We start from the raw sequence: 13,876 nt of genomic DNA, 5'->3' as shown, positions 1-13,876 counted from the left end.
ATTGTAATTAATTCTTGGTTTCACTTTCGGTGGATCCTGCATTCATAATGCCTGCTTACTTAAAAAAACTGTTATATAAAGCCTCTAGTGTAAGTTTCGTCTCAATATCTCTATAACATTGATTAAAATGGAAGCAGTAAAAATTTTCAGTGAAAGTTAATGTGATGACATGTGAATACAGGTCATTTCGGAGGTTCTCTGTTGGTGGATTCATGCTGAAATTATAACATGCCGTAAAGGACAGCTGGTGGCTCCCAGTAGTGTAAAAGTAAAGGTAGTGAGAAAAGGAGATTCAGGGTTTGCTTTGGAGAAAAATGTCAGGCTTGATCCTGTATGAATGCTTATGTGTGATTAGTTAATATCTAACTTTATTGAACACACTAGCGCTATAACACAGTGAGTGCATCTGAAAACAGTGAAAAGGAAAATCAGCACCCATGGTTTAGCAATCCATGCCCTTAGTTTAGCAAAACCCAACTCTCAGGTTTGTAAAGTGCACTCTAATTGCTCGATTATGTTTATATTAATCCCTCATGCTGTTATAAGGACCCAGTGAACTTGTGGTCTTGTAAACAGGACTAAATGACTGCTGGTTTTTTGTTGCGGTTTAAATTAAGTGTCTCCACTTTGAAATCAAGAGCATGTCTCTGAATTCAATCTTGACCACGCCACACAAAACTATGTGCTTAAACAACTGGCCATTCCCTGCCTACAGCAAAAATATGGAGTCACTGCCTAGAGGGAAGAAGAGTAGATTAGTTTTGAGAAATTATTTATTAATAAACTAAGATATTAGAATATATTATATGTAACAGTACAGTAAAATGTTCAAATAGGGCCAGAGATGAATTTGAAGCATTTGGTGGGGGGAGGACTGCAATAGCTTTGACCATTTTCCAGACATGTTTCTATAGGACCAATAGAAAATTCAGCCACACTGATGTTGAGGTGGTGTGTTAGTGTGTGTTGTGCTGGTACGAGTGGATCAGACACAGCAGTGGCTGCTGGAGTCTAAACCCCTCTTTGTCACTGCTGGACTAAGAATAGTGCACCAGGCAAAAACATCCAGCCGACAGCGTCCTGTGTCACTGATGAAGGACTATAGGACGACCGACACACACTGTGCAGCGACAGATGAGCTACTGTCTCTTGTACCAGCACAACACACGTGACACATCACACTGGATAAGGGTTACAATGAATGAATGAATGAATAAATGTGGAATCTGTTTTAAAGGATGAATATTTTGGGGAAAGTCCTCGAGGGCGTTGCATTAGCATTTGTTCCTGAGCTTGTTTTACCTCCTCGTCGTTCTCCTTCTCCTCCTCGTCGTCGTCGTTCTCCTTCTCCTCCTCCTCGTCGTCGTCGTTCTCCTTCTCCTCCTCCTCCTCCACCACAGGGTAAGTCCAAATATTTAGAAAAAAAGAAACATCCATTCATAAAAGATCTTTTCTGCCATGAACACATTGCTGTGTATTAACAGATAATGCCAGATATTGCTACTACCTATAACTCCAAACAGATTTCTCTTTTAAAAGATGTTCATTGACACTCTCTGTGTGGTTTAGATGCTCTGTAAAATTATTACTCACTCACATTTATAATTGTCATGTTGTTACTTAGAATTCGTTACAGCATGGAGGCCGGTGTATTGGAGGTAAGAGATTATATGCTTATATCATAGTAAAAACAAGAACACTTAACTGGACTGAACAAGTTCTAGACTTTAAATAAACCCTAGTACAGGTCAGTGAAGCATCACAATGATTTTGAAGCTGTAATGTTAAAGTAATAATATTAAGTAGTGTTCCTTAAACTTCAAATACATGTTCCTTGTTTTATTTACTTCTTTTTTTAACAAGAACTTGTTCTTAATGTCTTGTCTTCTTAAATAAAAAAGTGTGTTCTTATCACTTTGTTAACTCCACATTCATATCCAGTTATGAAGTATTTCTCTATGTACTCAAAAAACGTTCAGTATCCCAGTGTAATTTAGTCTGTATTCTAATTTTCCCCCAAATAGTTCAGTGTCCCTTTAACATAATGTTACTCAGAGTACTGGGATTGTAATTTGGAAATTGTAACTCAGATTAACTGGTTAATACTCAATAATTAGTTAGTGGTTAATGGATGTAACAGTGTGGGTATGATACGTTTATGTGGGATCTCTAGGGCCAAGGAGTTTATGACTAAGCATTTGTGTAGTTAATATACATAGAAGTTCCAGTGGTGATTCTATTATAATAATGAAATACTGTCTTACAAGAGAAAATGGCTGGTAACCTTAGTTTGCTCACCATCTTTCTCAGCAAAAAAGAGGCGATACTGAGAGACTTGGACAATTTAAGGCCAAATTTGTCGAACCTCAGGATTCTGCTGCATGGACCGATCGGAGCAGGGAAGTCATGCTTCATAAATTCAGTCAACAGAGCCCTCTTGGGCCGTAATGCCATTGGTGCTCTGGAACAATCGCCCTACACTCAAGGCAGCTTTGGAACCAGCTTCACTCGTACAGTAAGTAACTGCAGTTAATTTCATAGAGTCATAGAATCAGACTAGGGTGATCTTCCATGATCTCTTAACTATCTTGAAAATTAATTTAAATGGCAAAAGTTAAAAAAAAAAAGCTTAGTGTAGGGTGGAGACAATGTCAGACCCAAATATTAGATGAGCACAGTCGAGAAGTACATGTCTAAGAGTTATTTTGCTCCCACACTGGTAGGAATCCTTGGTAAAAATAAAATAAAAAAAAAATAAAAAAGGAAATTATTAGCTATAAATCACAATGAAATAAGTTTATCTTATGAAATATATTGAAATCTATTAAAATATAGATTGAAATATATATTATAAGAAATAGAACATTATGACCCAGTACAGAAATAATTCTATTGATGGCTCATTGGAATATGGAATGTAATTCCAGTATCTCCACCAAAATCAATACTAAAATGTGGATAGCTGTGGGGGAAATAAAGAGGTTTAAAAAGAGCATCTCAGGGCCCAAGCTAATTTAAGATGGACTAAAGTGGAAAAGAGTCTCTCAAAATTTGAAATTCTTATTGGAAATCATGGATGCTTCATCCTCTGAGCTAAAGAGGAGAGAGACCATCCAGCTTGTTTTAAACACAGAGTTTAAAAGCCAGCATCCATCATGATATGTACTTGCAATAGCGCATATGGCATGGGTGACTTGCATATCTGTGAGTGCACCGTTAATGCTAAATGATGTATACATTTTTTAAAGCAGCATGCTGCCATCCAGACAACATATGTTTCAGGGAAACTCTTGTTTATTTCAGTAAGACAAAGCCAACTCACATTCTGCATGGATTGACAAAGCATGGCTCTGTCATAAAAGATTCCAGAAGCTAAATTAGTCCAGACTCACGTCAAAAAACTATTGGCGAATTATGAAATGAGAAAATATGATAACGGACACCCTAAGCTGTTGAGAAGCAGAAATCCTACAACAATTAAGAATGGGAAAACAGTTCAAAAGTTAAATATACAGTTTAATTGATTTGCACATCATTGAATTTTATATTTATTTACAATTTGCAGTGTCCCAAAATTTTTAGAAATGGGTTTTGAATTTCAGTACTCTTTAGAAATTCAGTAAGTAGGCAAAATTTTTAAGAATGTATTGGGGCAAACTACATAACAAAAATGTTCTTTAATGCATATTAAAATACATTCAAGAATCAGGTACAATATATTTGCATTTGTTTCTAGATCAAAACACACAAGATGAAGAAGCATGGAGGAGGATATTATCCTTTTGTTTTTAGTGATGTCACTGGATTGGAGCCAAGAGAAGCTGGAATACAGACTGACGACCTCACGTTAATATTAAAAGGACATATTTTGGATGGATATGTGGTAAGTGAATTAATATTTTTCTAGTTCATTAAATTAATTGCTTGTCAAGACAATCATTTGTCAAGTGGTCACACTGTATTTATTTCTGTTTCATAAACTTTGTAGATAATATTCATTATCGCTTTTGTATATTTGTTAAACAAAGGGGTTGAGTTCATGCCAGTTGCTGTCACATTCACAATTTATGCAACTCTCAGCTTAGAAGGAGCTGTCAAGTTGGCAAATCCCAGAATTCTTGCTTTGGAGGCTGCCAGTTAGACACCACTTTCACTGGAGATTTTATATCATGAATGCTACTCCAGCACCATTTCCAGACTCTCCAGATGGTTTATCACTATGGTGTAAATCACAATAACACTCTCAGGGTACAACAAAAAGGATTTGTAAAGCCGGGAGTTAAATATTTCCTTCATCAGTCTTTGAAACATACTGGGATCGTTGCAAAAGTCTGACAGTTACCACTAAACAAGTCCACAGTATGGAAACCAAAAGGCTCCAGGCAGCATGCAACAATTTCTTAATATGGATTAAAGTTAATATGTTCTCCTCTTACAGTTACTATACTATTAGTTATTATTCAACTGGCAATAGTTAATATGCAGCCATGACAATGGTGAGGTGTGGAGACTAAGTTCCTTTATAACCTGGTTCTTTAAAAGTTTAAAACTGATTCGCCTTTACAATCCAAAGTTCTTAAATGTAGAGGTTTCAACAGTAATATAACAAGTGTAATAAAAAAAAAGAAGATGAAAATTTTTACAGCCTTGTTGTTCCTGTCTATTATTGGTTATGTCAAACCAATCACTGAGTAAAAGGTAATTCAGAACTTGAAGTTCCTCCATTTGGTGACTACTGTTTATGTTCACAACATGTGGGAAAGCATGTGATCAGAGTACATCTGCCTGCTTTCACAAATCTATTCACAGCACTACCCATGAAAAATAAAATGTGTGGGCACGTGATGTGAACATGATCTAAATTTCAAGGACTGGATAATTTAATTGTTTGATAATTTAATTGTTTGATTATTAAGCAAAGCCAGAGCACCTTGGGTTACTGGTAGTGTAGCACTTCATTTACGTCCTAAAACCCTCTGCAGCTGTTTCAGCTTTATGTTTTATATTTAACAATACCCTGATACCAGTGGCGGATGCTGGTCTTTCAAGGAGGGGAAGCTCAATTTCGGCCTACATCATAAAATGTGTCGATGTATTTACACGTAAATTCTACCCTCCGTTCTTTTTCAAGAAAATGATCTGTGACCCTGTTGTACCAACAAGGCGTCTTTTCCAGGGACTTAACTAGTGTCCTCTCAATGGCCAGCAGAGCTAGGCTGCTTAAACCGCCTTGTCCCATGTGAAGTGTGTCCGCCTGTGAGTGCTTTGTGACGGTGGAGGGGCTCAGCAGCACCCGCTGGACAGAAACTGTGATAGAAGTGAGAAAGAGTGATAGAAGTCAGTCTCCAAACACAAGCAGCTACAAAAATCCCCACCAGAAATAGAAGCTCGATTTGTCACTAGTCGTTTTTAACAAAGAAAATTCCGCTAAGAGGATTAAGAAAGTCTGGTTCAACTCAGAACAGAATGAAAATGTAATGCTCCCATGGATCTTTACACCAAAGGATCGCTGATTCGCTCATTTTGCTGTGGGATTCAGGGGGGATTCAAGGGATTCAGCTTCAGACAGATCATCCAATCATCATGCAGAATCTGAGCGCCTGGGCAGGCCGAGGCCAGCCCACTGCCCCCATAGACCCCCAGAGACACTGAGCGTCCGATGGGCGGGACAAAGCCCAGCATTTATCCAATGACTCGTCTCGTTTCGCTGCACTTCACTGCATCGCTATTGAACTCTGTGGACGCTCAGCGTCCTCACTGCTTAAAGCACCGTGAAGGGAATGATTGAATCTTTACAGGCGATAAGAAGCTGAATTTGAACAAAAGTTGAGCGTGTTGTAGTGCACATTTATTCAATGACATGTACACACAACAGTATATATTTGATCACTTATTTTTTGACATTTTAGGGGAAGCTGAGCTTCCCTTGCAGTCTTAGATCAATCACCGCTGCCTGATACGCTTTAAATATTTTTCAAAAAAGGTTTACTATTTCCTTTCTTAATATTTATAAATAATACATTATTTTAAAAAAATAATACATTTTTACATTTACATGGCACACAGAGTCATCATGAATTGCACACAGTTCATATTCACAGTGTTAGCAGCTTGTTTTGACCTGCAAAAATCAGTCAGAAAGTCATAAATAGTTGGTCAAAAAGTGTAGCAGAGTTTAGGTATTCTGGTTGAATTGTACAGTAAGAAAAAAAAATTCATTTTCTGTTTTAGTTCAATCCTTGGGCCCCTATTACTGAGGACCACCCAAAGTACAAACAAAACCCAAGGCTGTGTGACAAAATTCACTGTCTGGTGAGCATTGTTCCTGCTAATGTCATCTCATTAATGGATACAGATGTAATTGAAAAAATGAGGAGAATTCGAAAGCAAGCTTCTCGACTGAGTAAGTTTGGAAATTTTGCATGTATTTGATTATTCCATGTTGATATATGAAATGATATGTGAAACTGAGAAGCAGTAGAATAGTGTACTGAGAAGAATTTATTTTAAACATACATTGTTTATTATTTATGGTTTTAACTTCTAACGTTACAAAAAAAATCTCAGTTTCCGGTGAATATAATATGTGTAAAACTGGCGTCCACCAAAATCTCAGTTTATGCAAACAATGATGGGTCATATTTCATCACTTTGCCAGAGTTGGTGAGATATTAGTATTCAGTGAATCCATAGAAATCTCAGACCCCATCCATGGATCTAGAATTATTTAGAAAAACAAAGGTTTTTGTTTGCATTTTGTCCACCTATCCACACAAAAAAGTGTTTTAAGTCACTGAAAATTTAGCTTTTCTGAAACACTGACATCACACAGCGTGCCTGTCTCCAGATGAAATTCAAATAGTTGTGCATTGTTCATGCATTTTCACCCTTATGGCATTCTGTCCTGTACAAGGCAATTGTAGTTCTATGCTAGGGTATTGTAGTTTTACCAAAAAAAAGACAACCTCAGTAAAAGAACCAGTGCGAGAACCTGAACTTCAGCCTCCCTCTGTTTATTTGTTGTTAAGTGAATTAATCACAACAGTACAACAGTTCTTCACTCCTTATAGAGTCAATTACATGAGTCATAAACTACAGTGTCTACACGCAGATAGCATTAGACTTCAGATTCCCACATACGGATAAATCGTCACTGTCAAGTTCAAACATATAGCACCCCCCAAAGTAGTAACATTACAGGAGAAGAACACCAACAATATATAAAGGTTGCATTAGTTAATTAATTTTAAGAACTAGGAGCAGTGATTTCATGATTTGTGTAGTGTACTACATAGGGAGTATGGAGTGATTTGGGATTAAACCTCTGTGTTCCTCATAACTTTGTGGTGTTTTTATGTCTGTCGTAAAGAGGTACTATACCCCTACTGGACTGGTGTGGTAATGCAACCATTTTCATATTCATCTAATGGGGATATTTTCAAAAACGGAGGAAGGAAAATATATATATTTTTTAAAAATATATGAATCCTTGTGGGTGGGGCCTCAGCATAACCCTCAGATGGCATTGCATGAGAAACATTCTTATTAATGTGATAAATGTAATCAAATCAGCTTCAGAGTCCCTCAAAATAACGTTGTAACTTAACACAGTCCACCACTGCATCAAGAAATGCAACCTGAACCTGTTATTTAAGAAAAAGACTCAAAGTGCCATGGTGAGATGATTCCATGTTTCAACTCGAAAAATGGTTACATTTTATTGGAATAGCAATAATGTATTTTTACAGCTTCCAATTATTTATATAGAACTCCCTCATATAATTATTTATTGCTAAGCTTTCTTATATATGTGTTATCTCCTGCTTGATTTTGTAGACATACCTCAGGTCGTTGTGCTGACAAAGGTGGATGAGGCCTGTGAACTGGTCAGAAATGACTTGAGAAAAATTTACTACAGCAGAAAGATCAAAGAGAAGGTAAGGCTCTGTTTTTTTAATTTGTTTGTTTTTTTGTTTTTTGTTTTTATTTTTAAAATAAAATGTAGGGTGGCACGGTGGCACAGCAGGTAGTGTCGCAGTCACACAGCTCCAGGGCCCTGGAGGTTGTGGGTTCGATTCCTGCTCCAGGAGACTGTCTGTGAGGAGTTGGTGTGTTCTCCCCTTGTCCGTGTGGGTTTCCTCCGGGTGCCCCGGTTTCCTCCCACAGTCCAAAAACACACGTTGGTAGGTGGATTGATGACTCAAAAGTGTCTGTAGGTGTGAATGTGTGTGTGTGTGTCTGTGTTGCCCTGTGAAGGACTGGCGCCCCCTCCAGGGTGTATTTCCGCCTTGCGCCCAATGATTCCAGGTAGGCTCTGGACCCACCGTGACCCTGAACTGGATAAGCAGTTACAGATAATGAATGAATGAATGAAAATAAAATGTGTTACATTCCTGGTTCAGATGTTACTTAACTGTAAACTGGATTTAAGCTTTACTTTGGAAATTAACAAGAAAGCTATTAAGTACATTAAATAATATCAATTTCGACCAGTGTAAAAATACCTACAAAGAAAAATGTCAGACATGCTTTTACCCTCAAACATAACATTCCACCTTTAAAGATTCAGAGCGTCTGCTTGTAAACAGATGAGAGAACAGCGTTTCCCCATCATAGATGTTACCTTTTAAAGTGAGCAGTAAGAAACATGGTATAATAGGGTGACCAGATTTGAGATGGTGAAAAAGAGGACACGTCTCCTGGGGGGAGCTCTACAGTCAGACCGTGCAATCCGAAGATTTTAGGCTACTTCACCATGCACCCTTATCACTCAAGCGAACCAAACAGAGTAGGGGAGGGCGTGACTAGTTTGTGAACAAAACGCTTCTCAAAATTCTATATAAGCTCTAGAAAAACAAAATCACGGACGTTTGTGAAATTCCGCCCGGACATGTTTTTAAGCCTAAAAAAGAAGACATGTCCAGGTAAAAGAGGACATCTGGTCACCCTAGGTACAAGGTGGATGCCTTTCTTTTTCTCTGTTCAAGCACTTTAGCACTTCCCTGTCTGAAAACACACACAAAAGCTTAACATCTCTCTATAGTATAAGGGGACATTCTTTCTCAGTTTTCCAGTTAGTTTTCCTTTTACCTCAGTACTTACAGTAAAGAAATCATTTTTTTCCCCTTTACCCCTTTCCCCTCTCCTTTTGAGGTGGCCAGTTTTATTCTGGCAGCCCTCCATTTCTCCAAGAAGTTGCATTTTAGGGCAGTGTGTACATACTTTTCCTGTATCCTCTGATGTTGTTGAGTGGTAGAGTATGTGCCTGTCAACATGGTGGCCCAGGTTTGAATCCTGTAGCCAGTGATTTTTGGTTATTTTTACTTATACAGGGTTTTAACTGTTCTGAGATCTAGCTGTTCTGCCCTGGCCTATCCTGCGTTAGCTCACCCACTAAGCAAATACACCCCCAAACCAGCTGGCCTGGGTCCAATCCCCTGCTGGGTGAACTTATATCTTACAGGAGCAATGTACTTTGCACTTTCCAGTGAGTACAGCTTTGGTCTGGATGTAACTTGTAGTCAGTCTACTTGTTCATAGAGAAATAATCTGAGAGCCATCTGAGGCCAGACGTCCAAGATAGCACAGCTGGCATCACTTTCTGTTTGGGAAGTATGGCCCTCCATCTTGACTCATTGCAAGCACAATACCATCCAACATGGTCATTGTTTAGCTGGCAGAGAAGGTCACTTTGGCATTAGTTCACCTGTCTCAGAGGAAGCATGAGCTTGCACTCACACTCCAGCACTGGCAGCACTGTCTGTGTTTGGATGAGTCTTGACAAATAGATGGACACGATGATGACTAAATATTGATGAAATGGAAAAATTCTAGGTATATCTACCACGTAATATCTAGCCAATTTTACATAAACCAGTGTATCTCAATCCTAACAAAAGACAGCAGTCATTGACTGAATATAGAGCTCCCCTTCATTTGGTGGATCAATGTGTTAGGTAGAGATTAGCTCAACTGTGCAGTGCTGTGGTTTGCCAACAGCAGGATTCATGTAGTCTAATCAAGAGCCTTCAATTAACAGATGCTTGTTGTTGTTTGCTTAGGTAGAGAAGTGCAGTTCTGAGTTGGGAATTTCCTTGAATTCTATCTACCCTGTGAAGAACTACCATGCAGAGATCACCCAAGATAATGACATTGATGTTCTCATCCTCATGGCCCTGAGGGACATTGCCAACTTTGCCGATGACTACGTGGAAGATGAGCAGGAATGGGGTACCACTCATCGTCGTGTTCAGAGCCAAAAGGGGCACACCATTAAAGTGATCACGTAACCTACTTAACTATTTATATTCTCAGTCACATTATCTGTTTCTTGTCATTCATATTAATGAATTATGCTTGTGCTGCATGTCCATACAAGAGAAAAAGAAATTTCAGTTCTTTAAAACATAAATATGCTACAGAGCTGCAAAATTCAGTCCCCAGTGTTCCCTTCCACATATAATACCAGGAGTTTGTAGGATGGCCCTCCCTCTCTTACATAGAGGTGAATCCCATTTTGCCCCTTAGCCCCACTCCTCAGTTTTGCTTAGGGTAAGAAGAAGGGTAGGTCCAAGGGGTAGGGCTTTGTACCCCTTGAAATGGAGATTATTCAGGGGCACCTTTAAAAGGGTTACGAATGCCTTGTGAATCACCAAGAAAATGGCAGGGAAGTGACCATATAAAGCCACACATCAGTATCTTCTCCTTTAAAAACTGATGACAATTGTATTAACTTAGTTTAATATAGTTTCTGTATCATTTCCCTTTACTTCACAACAAGCATAAAACATTGCTTTTCCGTGCCACCTTAAACAGTGAAGCAATTACATTCTAGTACCTGTGGCTACTGCAACACTCCAGGTGGAACTGGAGCTTTCAAACACACAGCTGTGGAATAAGCTTGTAGCTTTTGTAGATACTTTGGAGAATATGTAATGTAGTTTGTTACAAGTTATTTGGTTAACAGGAACGTCTACGATTGTGAGGAAACTGTTCTAAGCTCTGCATTTTTTAAGATAGAACAGTGTGTTTGAGGGGAAATATGACTGTACGTGGCTGAAGATTATCTTGTCTGTAGGTTTTTATTCACTGTTTGAATTCATTTGTAAATCAAGTTTAGTTTTGTAGCACTGTCTGTAATGTAGTTAAATGTCTCTCGAGTTTGGAGACATTTTCATCTTAAGTTATCCGAAACAGCAAAAATGTAAATATTACCCACCTATGGTGCAGTCGTGAGCAATATCCTCATTTCGGTTCAAGCTTTTCAATGCTTGGAGTTCTCTCAGTTGTCCAAAAACCTCCAGTTGCCTTTTCTGTGCCATGAGGAGAGAGCCTAGCATACTGAACCGAGCCAGCTTGTCTTTTCACTCATTTACAGACACTGGGGCTACATGGCAAGGAAACATTTTCTGAAGTTATAAAAGGTGTTTTTTGTTTATCTGGCCCTGGTTAGGGTTTAGATAAGTTTGAGCTCCTACACCACCTTGGGAGTTCACCCTAGGAAATAACCCTAAGTACGTCTCAAAAGCACACAGGTTTGTTCAGAAAGGAACAGAGACACAAGATGGAGTTCAGTATACAAAATCCTTTACTCAATATCAATTAGCCCTATAAATATTAACACAACATCTTTATTGATAACTTTATAAAAAGTAATTATTAAAAAAGGAATAGTGGGATTTTACCCATACACACCTAAAAGATAACCCAAAATTATTGGCTATATTTGTTAGCCATATGATCTCACCACTTACACATTCTTCAACTGGTTTCCAAGTAGACACTCTCCTATACAGATTTTCCAATTCTAGAGACTGAACAAACCACACACAGATTACCAAATCTCATAGGGTAGTGACTCCACACAGCAGACCAAGTGCACAAGGAGAAGAATAGAAATCTCCCAAGAGGATAACCTGTCAGTCAAACAAATGACACTCATACACCAGGTTGTTCTGCAAGAACAGATAAAATACACAATTAATGTATAACAGGCCGATCATATGACTGAGGACTGCAATACGCCTTATGCATAGAAAGAAACTGACCATATGCATAGAAATTCACTGGATATATTACTAATATTTAATTGCACAAAACTGATATTAATTTGTAATTTATTTATTTTTTTGCAAATTCTTATTGATGTAATTAATTAATGTAAATCCCACATTCATATTGTGTTTCTGGTGATCTGTCTGTTTTTGACTCATTCACACACACTTTTTTTCCCTTTTTTAAATGTATTTATTATTCTTGAAAATCTTTTAATTACATTTGTAATGTAGACTACATTATATCTGTCTATTATTTGCCAATTTTAACCATGAGACATTGTTGGACAAAAAAATCTGAGCCTTTATTCGATGCCTGGGGTGTCCAAACTTTCAACTGTTTTTGATGTGTTATAGAAGCAGAATAAATAAACTGTGTGGAACTTTAAACGTTTTTATTTTTAATCTTACCCTTCATGGCTTCCATACACGTGCATGTGCTAATAACAAGGAAGTTCTATACTGTGCTTTGCATCTAACAACTTGGTACCATAACGTTTACAGAAGATTAGGGTTATATTTTAATATATATACATTTGGCTTCTTGAAATGGACAGATGTTCTTTACCTGTACAAAGGGGTGGAAAATTTATGTTAAATTTCCAGTAAATTACCGGTAACTTTCCATGGGAACTTTAGCTCAGGAACTTAAATGTAAAGTTTTCATGGAATTTTTGGGAACTTTGGGAATTTTTTTTTATATTAATAGGAAAAATTGGATAATTTAAAGGAACTATATCATACACTATCATCAATGTACCTTCTTTGTCAACAGCAGACATGAAGGCATAACAATCCAAATAATAACTATGCCACATATTTAGTTGCAAGCAGAACTTTATAAATGCTTAATTCTTTCATTGAACAATCAAAATTCAATCAAAAAACAATCAAAAGAACACAACTCCTGCCCCCCACCAACCCTCTCAAAAAAGTGCCATTTAAAAGGTAAAATAAAGCAGCCTTACTTTCTTCATACAAAAAACATAAAAGATCAAATTTAACATCAAACCAAATAAAGTTATTTTCCCACAAGTTTCCCAAGCCTGGCTCTACATATTTGCTTTAAATAATTTCAGGCTTTTTCCTGAATCTCGGTATCCTCCATGTTCAAATAAATTATTGAAAAGTATTAATTCTTGGTTACAGAAACCTGTTGAGGCAAAAAATATAGTTAGCTACTCTATGCTAGCCTTGCTAAGCTAATCTCTTGCTAGCCTGCTAGCCTTGGTAAACTAGTCTCTTAAATGTAATTGCCCATTAAGCTTTTCTGACTTAGCAGAGAGCAAACAACTGTTAGATTACACCTGGATTTAACAGTTGCTTATATGTATCAATACTATAATTATCAATAAAAATATGAACCTCATCATCTTTAGGTTGTGCTTTGGTCGAAAAGTTTGCTTTCAATAGGTGAATGTCAGATTTCTAGAAATCATCTGGATATATGCTGTACATATGATGGAGGAATGAACAGTGCAGGGGTGTGGTCTCAACAGCCCTTCAGTGTGTAATGAGCCATGTGCCTGGGATTGAGGAGCTTTGCTATTCAACTGTTTTTGATATCTAAAAACATATTTGATAACACATCTAATTATGTTAGCCAAGAATATGCTTCAGTGTATTTTTTACCAACTATATGCAAGTTTCTCAACTTTAGCTTTGAATAATCCTGTTTTATTCCTATTAATTCCCATAATTACCTGTTAATTCTACTTAATTCCAATGGTAAATTGCACAATTTTGAAAACTCCTGGAATTTTGCAACTCTAAATATAACAGAGATACACTTGCAGAAAAAAAAGTTATGATAGAGGTACATT

At 37.5% G+C, this 13,876-nt stretch overlaps 1 protein-coding gene across 1 annotated transcript in view; it reads right to left on the bottom strand.

Annotated features, from left to right (window-relative positions):
• Positions 1-13,876, bottom strand: part of LOC136678518 (NLR family CARD domain-containing protein 3-like) — a 140,775-nt gene that overhangs the window by 74,812 nt on the left and 52,087 nt on the right. The window lies entirely within an intron of this gene.

Source organism: Hoplias malabaricus, chromosome 2, assembly GCF_029633855.1.
Source record: "Hoplias malabaricus isolate fHopMal1 chromosome 2, fHopMal1.hap1, whole genome shotgun sequence".
NCBI classification, from domain to species: Eukaryota; Metazoa; Chordata; class Actinopteri; order Characiformes; family Erythrinidae; genus Hoplias; species Hoplias malabaricus.
This window is presented reverse-complemented; position numbering and strand designations above follow the sequence as displayed.